This window comes from Corvus kubaryi, unplaced genomic scaffold (genome assembly GCF_017639235.1).
Source record: "Corvus kubaryi isolate FWS band 111438036 unplaced genomic scaffold, C.kubaryi_AGA036_p1.0 37225, whole genome shotgun sequence".
Classification (NCBI taxonomy): Eukaryota; Metazoa; Chordata; class Aves; order Passeriformes; family Corvidae; genus Corvus; species Corvus kubaryi.
In genome coordinates, this window is record NW_024581064.1 from 1054245 (window position 1) to 1064725 (window position 10481).

Consider the following 10481-nt stretch of genomic DNA (forward strand, 5'->3'; position numbering starts at 1 on the left):
CTCCTTCTCCTTCTCCTTCTCCTTCTCCTTCTCCTTCTCCTTCTCCTCCTCCTCCTCCTCCTTCTCCTTCTCCTTCTCCTCCTTCTCCTTCTCCCTCTCTTCCCAACACCGGTTCCAGACCTCAGTATAATCCATGTTCCCACAGCCTGACCTTGCAGTTTTCCCAGCTTAGCAGCCCCAGCAACACTTGCAGCCTCTCTGTCTGGACTTTGTCTTGCTGAAATCTCCCTTTGTTGATCCTTTGCTGCCTCACCTTTTATCCAGCAATAACGTGCAGTGGGTGGAAGCTTCTCAGAATTCCCTCCCTGTTCCACTGGAAACATTCCCGAGTGGAAGCAGCTGCACTGCCCATCAGCACTTCCCTGCTTTTAGGGGTGGTTGAGGCATGAAGGATGCAACAAATGGAGTTGGCTCCAAGGGGATGAAATGCTCCCCGTGAGGCTGCTCAGAGAGCTGGAGCTGAGGAATCCGGGTGGGAATCACTGCAGGAAAAAGGAAGGAAAAGAGAGCAGAGGAACAGGGATGCAATTGCAACCTCTCCAAGGACTGGCATGGGCACATTCACCATCACCATTTAATCTAGACACGATTTCTTCTTTGCCTCTGGCTGCCAGGAGCAGGATGAGCAGTTTAATGAGTTTAAATAGTGAATAGTTTAATTAGCTGGAAGAGACTGGATCAATAGCTGCTTAAACAAACAACTGGCTCCCTGTTTCCAAGCTTGGATGTAGTTTTGGAAGGTTCCTGGCAATTTGGTAGGGATTAGTGATGCTGAGAATGTGCTTTTATGTGGGTTTGGGGCTTTTACTCCTGTTCACGTGGCTGCTTTTTCTTGTTGCGTGGAAAACAGGAGGGAAAGAGCAACCACGGGAGGAATTCCACTCTTGCTGCTTCAAGGGATGGATCAGGAAGGGAACAGGCTGCAGGGAATTTGGAGTGCAAACTGAGATCTCTCCGATATTTTCGGCTCAGTCAGTCCATCAGTGCTTGGTGGCTGTTTAGGCCACGTGCAAGGTGAATGATGGTGCACATCGCAGAGCTGCTGGTGGCTCCTTCCCCTGCCCGGCTGTCAGTCACCCTGCAGGGTGCTGGAGCAGCGTGCCAGAGGCCACGGATCCTATGGATCCCATGGGTCCCAGGGGCGTGATCAGGAGCCTGAGCCTGCTGGCCACTCCTTGCTCTCTCTTATCCTGACTTTTCAGCTCTGCAGCGAATCCAGCTCGAGCTTTTCAACCCTTAGAAACCCAGGGAACTTTCATGTCTGCTCTCAGATCTGGGATTTAAATCCAGCCCTTATCAAAGCACCCCGTGAGCAGGCAGGCCCTGAATCCCAGCAGGGATCTGATAAAGAGGGACCTGACATCCTAAAGAAACCCTTTGAAATCCTGCTGGGATTGATTTGTATCCATAATGGAGCCCAGAGCTCTCTGCCAGGGAGAGATGAAGCTGCTCCTTTGCTTTATCATCCTCAGGCCCTTCCCAGCTTCGAGGGAAATTCACTCCCTCTTCAAGCCCCAAAATCATGGAAAAGTTCCTTTGTACCCTTCTCTCCACAGCCCCTACGTGGATTAATCAACTTTTCCGAGCTGATTAATGGTTTGACAGAAGAACTGCCTGGAGAGCAGCTGAATTCCCACAGCAAAATTCCTGACTGAGGGAAACGACCTTGGGTTCCTCCCCTTCCCGTAAAGCCTGGGAAATCTGGGAAAATCACAGCTCCAAAGGAGCTGCTCCCCTTGCCCCCGGATTCAAAGAGAAACGGAGAAACACTAGAGGAAGTTTTGAGATAAAACCACTGTAGAGAAAATTGAAATGAGCCCTTCAGCCCTTTTTTTGTGTGGTATTTAGGATGCAAGGGAAAGAAGGGCTGGGTAATCCCTGGGATTAGGGAACAGCACGGCTGAGGTCCCAGATTTCGAGGCCAGGTAATGGCTGGAACAAAACATTAATATGGACTTTGTCTTTAAAAGCAAAAGCTTTAAAAATTAGGAATAGAACAGAAACTCTCATTAATTCAGGACTGTACAGAGCCTAAAGCCTCCTTAGGTTTTCAGCTCAAGGCAACTTTCTTTTTCATGGGGCCATAAACAGATTTTTTCTGGCTTTTTAAAGCTGTTTCCTCTACTAAAATCCATTCAGCTGTCAATCCATCCTCCCTCAGAAGGTGTCAGTGCAATCTACCTTAAATTAAAAAAAAAAGCCCAGGGAAGATGATCTTATCTCCCAGATGGAGAATGGGACAGGAAGAATAATAAAAGTGAAAGTGATTCACCAGGACTGGTGATGAAAAAATCCGTGATGGAATCAAGATTAGGATCTTAATCTGCTCCCTTCTTTCCACCTTGCCCCAGATCTGGGGCAGCTCTTGCTGGGCTGGATCCAGGATCACTGAAAGCAAAGTGCCAAAGGCTTCCAGGAACTTCAAACTCAGCAAAAATCCCCCCAGCTCTGCCTGAAATAGGAATATTGGGTTTAAAATGGACCTTTTGTTACAGGGCTGGAATTAGGGAGCCGCCTAGCAGGGACCGAAAACACATCTGAGGATCAGCAGAGGAAAAAGCAGCTTTTTCCTGCTGTCTGCAGGTCAGAGCTCTTTAAATGGGGGCTGTTAAATGTCCCTGGCCACAGGAGATTGGGGAAGCAGAGGTGAAGGGAAAAAATCCTCTTTATTCCCTGATTGGTCCCTGAGCTTGGGCTGCTCCAAAATGCAGCCCCAGAAAAAGAAGAAGCAGAGAGAGGGAATTTGTGCCTGCAGGGAGGGGCCTAAAGCCTCCTTAGGTTTTCAGCTCAAAGCAACTTTCTTTTTCATGGGGCCATAAACAGATTTTGAACTGCCTTTTTCACCTTCCTTCCTTTGTTCATTTTTACCTTTCTACCTTTGTTTGTTTCTGTAGCAGCTTGGAAAAAAACAGACCACTGTTTCTTCAGGCAGGATGTCTCTTTATTACACAAGCCCCAGTATTTCTGTGTTTCTACTTTGGGAAAGTTTTAAGAGAGTTTTGGCAATGGGCACAGGGAAAGACAAAACAGATCCATGCCCACACACTTGTCAGGGCAGACTTTCTGCCCCTTCTAGGCCACTGACTCAAACATGAAACCCCCCAGCTTTCTGGGAGGTGAAGGAAGAACAGTCACACCTGGTGCTTCTACCTGTAGCCATTTGCCTGCTCTGCATCTTTCCCGAGAGAGCAGAAGGCGCTTAGCAAAGTGAAGATCAATGGAACAAGTTGCTCTCCCACTCAGGGCTCTCGGTAAGGCTGGAATGGCTGCTGCCAGCCTCTGCACTTTCTGCCTCTCCAACTTCCTCCCTTTGTTCATTTCTGCCTTTTTAACTTTCTACCTTTGTTTGGTTCTGACTCTCTACCTTTCTGTTTTTCTACCTTTGTTGCTTTCTACCTTTCTCAATTTCTGACTTGACATGTTTGTTTCTACCATTTGAACTTTCTATCTTTCCATCTTTCTTCATTTCTAACTTTCTACATTTCTACCTTTGTTCATTTCTACATTTCTACCTTTCTACCTTTCTACATTTGTTCATTTCTACCATTCTGACCTTCTGCCTTTCTACCTTTTTTGTTTCTACTTTTATGACTTTGTACCACCTTTCGAAGTTTTGTTTCTTTTTACCTTTGTTCATTTTTACCTTTGGTAGTTTCTAACTTTCTACATCTCTGACTTTCTATCTTTGTTTCTACTTTTCTGACTTTCTACATTTCTACTTTTGCTTGTTTCTACCTTTCTACATTCCTACCATTTTTGTTGCTACCTTTCTAGCTTTCTACCTTTGTTTGTTTCTAACTTTCTAGATTTGTCCCTTTCTGCCTTTGTTTGTAATGTTGAAACTTTATACCTTTGTTTTTCTCCCCATTTTTACCTTTCTAACTTTGTTTCTAACACTCTACATTTCTAACTTTGTGCCTTTCTAAATTTGTTTTTTACTTTCTAACTTTTACCTTTCTAACTTTGTTTCTAACCTTCTTGTTAGAGAAGTTCACTCAGGCCCAGAGGGAAGCCAAAGCATTAGGTTTGAATTAAAACCTTTGGACAAGCTGACATCCATGAAGCCACACCAAAACGAAATAGAAATACAGATTTTTAACTTTTAGTAGAAATAGATGCTAAGTGCCTTAAACATGAAAAAGCTGTAGCAGAGATCTTAAACACAGCTCTTGCTGCAGCAGTGTTACCTTTTCACAGAATTCTTTACTTTAGACAAAATCTCGATCGAATTAGACTGTTCACATGTTTTAGATGGAGTGTTCACATAAACAGTAAGGGCTGATTGAAACTGTATGTGCAAATCTGTGTAATACAGATGTAACACTTGTGTGAGGCTTACGACTGTTAGAATTAGACCAGGATGGGTTAAGAAAAAGAAAACTAGAATGGTGTGTTAATCTTACTGGTCAATTAACAAATAGAATCCACACTTCTGTAAGAAAAAATATAGTCTATGGAGCATATAGAAGAAGCTGGTTTTGCCTGCTGCTGCTGCTTGGCTTTATCATGTAACCCCATTCAAACTCTGCCTTCAAGACAGCTGTGAGACTGTGAAATAAAGAACTCAGCAGAACAGCAGCCTCCTCTGCTCTTTCACCCTGGTCTGAGAAGGAAGGGTACCCTGTCAAAGGCTCAACACCTTCTGCCTTTGTGACTTTGTTTCTAAATTTCTACCTTTCTAATTTTGTTTGTTTCTATTTTTTTTTAACTTTGTTTGTTTTTAACTTTCTACCTTTAGAAATTTGTTTGTTTCTTGTATTTTACCTCTTTGTTTGTTTATAAATTTCTGCCATTGTAACTTTGTTTCTAACTTTCTACTTTTTAAATTTCATTTGTTTTTAACTTTTTACCATTCCTCCCAGCAAGGGACGTGTGCAGAATACTAAAACCTGTTAAGTTCTTCATTCTTACATCTATAGGCAAATGCTACTGATTTAGATGTAAATTCATTTTGAAATGCGCCAGCCCTCTCTCTCTACTCTGTCGCATACAGGAATATAAGAAGCTGGGAATAGAGATCAGCAAGTTTTGAGAATAACGAGCCGGCATTTTTCTGTAGGAAGGAAGGAAGCAAGTGCCTGGCCCCAGGAGCCGAGACGCTCGGGCTGCAGGAGCTGCAGAGCGCCCAGAGCCGGCTTTTCCCTCTGCTGTCCCTGCCCCGGGCTGAGCTGGGCGGCGCTGCTGCCGCCTGGTGGCGGCTGAGGCGAGAGGGCGGCGGCCTCGGTGGCTGCCGAGCTTGGCAAGGGCAAGGAGCGGGAGCGAGCGGGGCTGGGTCTGTCAGCGGAGGGGAGGGGCGAAGGGCGGTTCGGAGCGCCGAGGGACACGGCCGTGCGTGAGCGGGGCCAGAGCGGTGAAGAGGAGTGGGCGCCGTGCGGGGCGGCGACCGCGAGGAATGACAGGGCGGGGGGCGGCCCGGCGGGGCCGGTTTTGCCGGGCAGCAGAGGCGCGGTCGCAGCGCGACCCGGGCGGGGAGCACCGGGCGGGCGCGGTCGGAATCGAGCCGCCCGCGTGTCGCTCTCAAGGGGGCGGCTCGGAAAGGAAAGCGCAGTTCCACGCTCTCGGGACGGCGTTAAGTGATGTTTTTATTAGAACCTGCCAGGACCTTGCAGAAGGTGGTTTACACTTCCGCCACACTCAAGATGGCAGACGCACTAGGCCCCTTTGAGAGGTGTCCCTGCCGATGCCTGCCACCGGTTGCGGAGCAGTCGCCCGCCTCCGGCGCCGCTGACCCCACCAGTCGTGTCCTCGCGCCGGGAAGCACCGCGGGAAATCGCGCGGAAAGCGCGGGGCCGGCGTCGGAGTCCGGGCCGGATTCAGGCAGCCGAATGAACAGGAGCCCGTGTGAGGGGCGGGGGCCTTAAGTGTACAACATTAAAGATGGCGGCTCGACCGGAAGTGTCTTCTGCCAGCACCCAAGATGGCGACGAGGGGCAGAAGTTACATCATCGCCACACTAAAGATGGCGGCTCGACCGGAAGTGGCTTCTGCCAGCACCCAAGATGGCGCCGGAGGGCGGAATTTACGTCACTGCCACACTAAAGATGGCGGTCGTTTGCGCTGTTTTCCGACCTTCTCAATATGGCGGCAGGGAGCCCCCGCCCCCCCAACCCCCAAGCTGCGTCTATTCGGCTGCCTGAACGCGACGCCGATGCCAGCCCAGCGCTTGCACGCAATTTTCTGAGGCGTTTCCTGCTATGCGGACACCGACTGTGGGGTCAGCGGCGCCTGGGGCAGGCGGGAGCATTCAGGCAGTCGAATAGACGGAGCGGGGGGGGAGGGGTCCTTCCGGCCGCCATCTTGAGAAGGTCGAATAGCCACTGACGCAATCGCCACATTGGTGCGGTCCCGGTGACTTCCGCCCTTCTTCGCCAGCAGCGGCAATGGCGGAGAGCCCGGGGAGCAGCGCGGCCGGGCCGGGGGCACCGGCGCGGGTGCTCCGGGCTCGGAGGTGAGCGGGGAACGGGGACAACCCCGAGCGGACGGTGGGGGCCGCGGGGGATCGGTATTCCGGCCCAGGGATGGGTGTCTCGGCCCAGGGATGGGTGTCCAGGCACAGGGATGGGTTCCTGGACTATCTAATAATATTATATAACGATCGTACAAGGAGATCTATCTAAGAAATCCTCCATGGTCATCCTTCTCCCAGCCCCGCTGTGTTTTCAGGGTCTTGGGGGCAGAGTTTGGGTCTGGACAAGGCTCTCGGGCACAGGGTGGGATTCTTGGGGTGCAGGGCCAGGATTTGGACTCGATGCTCCCTGCGGGTCCCTTCCAGCCCAGGAAATGCTGCGATCCTGTGCCTCTGAGGGTGAAATAAAGGGCACCGGTGGGGTTTGTGCCCGCTGTGTTCACGGCCCCGCCGGCTCAGGGCGGGTTCAAGGCGCAGCTGCCCCGAGCCAGCGGGACCGGCCGGGGCTGCTCGCTCCCGGTGCTGCCGCCTTGTGGGGAGAGCCCGGCACTGCAGCCCGCACAGGCGCTGGACCACGGGATCGGCGTGGAACAGCAGCGCAGGGAGTGCTGAGGCAGCGCAGGGAATGCTGCGGTCCCAGGGAATGCTGCGGTCCCAGGGAAGGCTGAGGCGTCCCCTGCCCGGGGCACTCGGCAGCAAATCCCTGATGTTGAGCAGAAAAAGGAAAGTTCTGGGTTAATGGGAGGAGGTTTCTGGAATGGAGTTGGGACAGGTGCTGATCCACGCATGGAATCATGGGGTGGTTTGGCTTGGAAGGGACCACACCAAGATCATTTACACTCTGTTTGTTGTCTGATTCCACAGCGAAGAACATCCAGAACTGCCACACCCTCACGGACAGCAGGAATGTCTTCCATAGCTCTTGTTTCGGAATGGGAATGGCTGTTGGGAGCTCTGGCAGGACCAGGTAAGAACAGAAATGGGATCATTCTGGCTGCTGCTGGAGGTGGTTTTCTCCTTTCAGGCTGTTCTTCTCATTGATCCTTTCACAGCAGTGTTCCTGGGCACATTTGAGGGTAATTCCAGGAATTTCAAAACAGTTGAAAAATGGTGGGGAAGAAATGTGAACCTGATCCATTTCTGGTAATTCCAAGCTTCTCCCACAGCACTGTTCCAGGGGAAAGCTGATGAAAGGATAAAGATGCAGAGGAACAAGTGCTGTAACCCCCCCAGGCTCTCTGACAGAGCAAACCTTCCAGTAATGCCAGTACATTGCTCTGAGAGACTCTGGGATCACAAGGTTTTCCAGGAAAGCAAAACAAAGACAGAGATGAGGGAATAGGCTTCCAGTTAAGAATGGTTTGGTGGGTGTAGGAATGATTCTTATATGTTTGATGCTTCCCTTTTTATTCCTGAATAATTTTAAAATGATTCCTTGAATAAATCATCTAAATTTGGGAATTTAAATTTGAGAGGGAACAGTGCAACATTAATATAGGCAGAGATCATGGAATGATGGAATGCTTTGTGTTGAAAGCCCCATCTCTGAGCCTGTTCTGGGCAGGCTCCTGCCCATCGGCCACTCCTTGCAGGTGGACATGGAAGTGATGGAGGCGTTCAGGGAACGCTGATTGTTTTTCCCTGCCTCTGGCAGTCAGGTCATTACAAAGATTAATTGACCTCTTCCAGTGGGGAGACATTTAAACAAGAGGTGCCAAAAAGAATTGGAGCTTCTGCACGATGAAATCTGCAAGTATCCAACTTAAGATCCCCCCTGGATCGTCACCGGTCCGACTCCCACAGACTGGTCACCTTGGCCAGGAGTGTCCAATCCTGCTGTCAGTGCATTGGGCCGGGGTCTCATTTTCATTTCATGTAAAGACCCTCTGGGTGCCCCCCAGTCACTAGAAAGACCGGACTGGGCTCCCAGGACAGTAATTCCAGGTGTTCTCTTCATGGGAATAGCACGGGAGCCTTCCCCTTGGCCAGAGGAGCAGCCAGTGCCTCCCTCAGTCCACAAATCCCCAGGACAGAACACAGAGAAAGCAACAGGAATATGGAAATCCCCCACAGTGGGAGATTCTGGTGCTCTGGATTAGATTTTGGATTTATAACGTTAAAGGGAGGGGTTTCAAAGACTGAAATACTATGTTTTATGACTTAAACATTTTCTTGAAAGACTTTTAAAACTGTATTACAAAAGCTGCAGAAGACTCCCACACCCTGAATGGGGCCCTGAGGCCTGACACTGCTCGCTGATGAAGATAAGATCAAGTAACAACTCAGGGCTGGGGATATTCATGGAGCTCAGGCTTAACACCTCCAAGATGAGGAGCACGGCCCCAGGGCTATCAGCTGCCCGGGCTCGCACCAAGGGCTGGAGGGAGGAGAGGCTTTGGGTACCTTGGAAAAGCCGGTGGTCACAGACGCAGTGACTGCCCATCCTCCACTGTGCAGAGCCCAGCTGCGGGGTCCTCACCGGGGGGAGGAAGCTCATCCACAGCAGAAGGGGTGACATGGCCCAGCACAGGGGCCCCCAGACCCTGCAGCAGAGCACCAGAGATGATGCCACAGACCCTCAGTGTTGCAAGGGACAGTGTCAAGCCGGCCCCTGCAAGAGAGGCACGTGGGCGTTCCCGCCTGGCCCAAAGTGTGCATTAACCCACGGAATTCTGCACCCTTCGGCTGTGGCAGCATGTGGCGGCGTGGCCACGGCGCCCACGGGGGACCCTCACCACCGGCAGACCGGATGGAGGGGAGCAACGAGACGTCGTTGGCACCCTCAGATGGGTGATGGGCTTCCATCCAACCCCTCTCCCTGTTCCCCCACGCACCCTTCTGTTTTCTATTTCTTTCTCTCTCTTCCCTTCTCTTTGCCTCTCTACTATTAAATAAAATACATCCATTTTTTTGGCAACAACATCTAGCCTCGTTTGGTTTTAATCTCGTTTCTGGGGATATTTTGAACCTTCTAAGTTCTTTCTGGTTTATGCACAGAGACTTAGCTTGCTTTGCTTTTCTGGGTTTAAACCGGATCGTAACAGGGCGGGTGTGGAGGAGTTTTTCTCCCTCTCCTGTTCATTAGTGTTACCACTGCTCTTGTTGCTCTCACTATGTGTTGTCATTAATCTCAAATGATTGTATTTGGTTTCCATTCTTAAACTGTTCTGAGCTGGAATTTTGTCTCTGGTCTCTTCCCCATCCCACGGGGGGTGAGGGAGCGGCTGCTGGTGCCCAGCTGGGGTCCAGCCATGGCCCCGGGCACTTCTGGGGGCTCCGAACCCGAGGGACAGGAGCGGTTTTGGGCTCGCAAAAAGAGACCCAGTGCTGCGTTTCGGGGGCTCAAAAGCAGGCGCAGAGCTTAAAAGCAGAGACTGAATCCTGCATTGTGGAGTCCTATTACCGCAGGCCGAGGCCCTAGGGTATATCACTGTGTCCCGCAGCCGTAGGGAGGAGGAGGAGGAGAGAAGATCCAGCAGGCAGGAATTGTGCAGCAAGATTGATTAATTATTTTACAAACTCTTTTATAGACTTCTTTCTTCACAGTCTAATTGGACAAAGGATCAGCCTCCCCTTGGGGGTGATTGGCTAAAATCCTAAAACATCCATTGTCAAAATATTTTTCTACTGTACCATAAAGAAGACTTTTCAAGGTTGCAGGTGGCTTGGTTGTTTACATAATTCTGCTACCTCTTCTGTGAGAGAGAAAAGTCTCAGAAAATAGCAAAAAAATCCTTGCTAGCAGCATTTCTCGATCTACAGAGTCTTGAGCGCAGGCTCCTATGGCCAGAGTTGGGACTCAGAAACAGTGACTAAATCCTGTTTTCAGGGCTTGAGGAAGAGAGCGAGGCCTGTGTGTTTGGGCTCACAAAGAGAAACGGAAGTGCTGCGTTTCGCTGGCCCTGAATTAAAGCCCAAGTGCCGTGTTTTGATGCTCAAAGCGGGCTCTTCGGGCCAGGGCGAGTCTGTGTCTCTGGGCTCCGAGTCCTGCCTCAGGCACAGCCCGAAGCCGGGCTCGCCGGCCCCACGCAGAGCTCGGGAGCAGCGACTCAGCGCCGCGTCCGGGGCTGGCGGC

The 10481-nt window shown here is 50.6% G+C and overlaps 2 long non-coding RNA genes across 3 annotated transcripts in view; one reads left to right on the forward strand and one right to left on the reverse strand.

Annotated features, from left to right (window-relative positions):
* The window catches only part of LOC121662081, a 9819-nt gene extending 1367 nt beyond the window's left edge, over positions 1 to 8452 (forward strand). The window contains exons 1-3 of one of the 2 annotated variants that reach the window (XR_006015166.1): positions 5222 to 6448; positions 7271 to 7373; positions 7573 to 8452. This is a non-coding gene — a long non-coding RNA (uncharacterized LOC121662081). Of the gene's footprint in view, positions 1 to 5221; positions 6449 to 7270; positions 7374 to 7572 lie in introns of those variants that run through there. The other variant, XR_006015165.1, reaches the window with a different exon arrangement.
* On the reverse strand, positions 3334 to 4644 carry LOC121662086. The gene is made up of 2 exons (XR_006015174.1): positions 3783 to 4644; positions 3334 to 3683 (listed from the first exon to the last, which is right to left on the reverse strand). It is a non-coding gene; the product is annotated as an uncharacterized LOC121662086 (long non-coding RNA).
* Positions 8453 to 10481: the final 2029 nt, after the last annotated feature.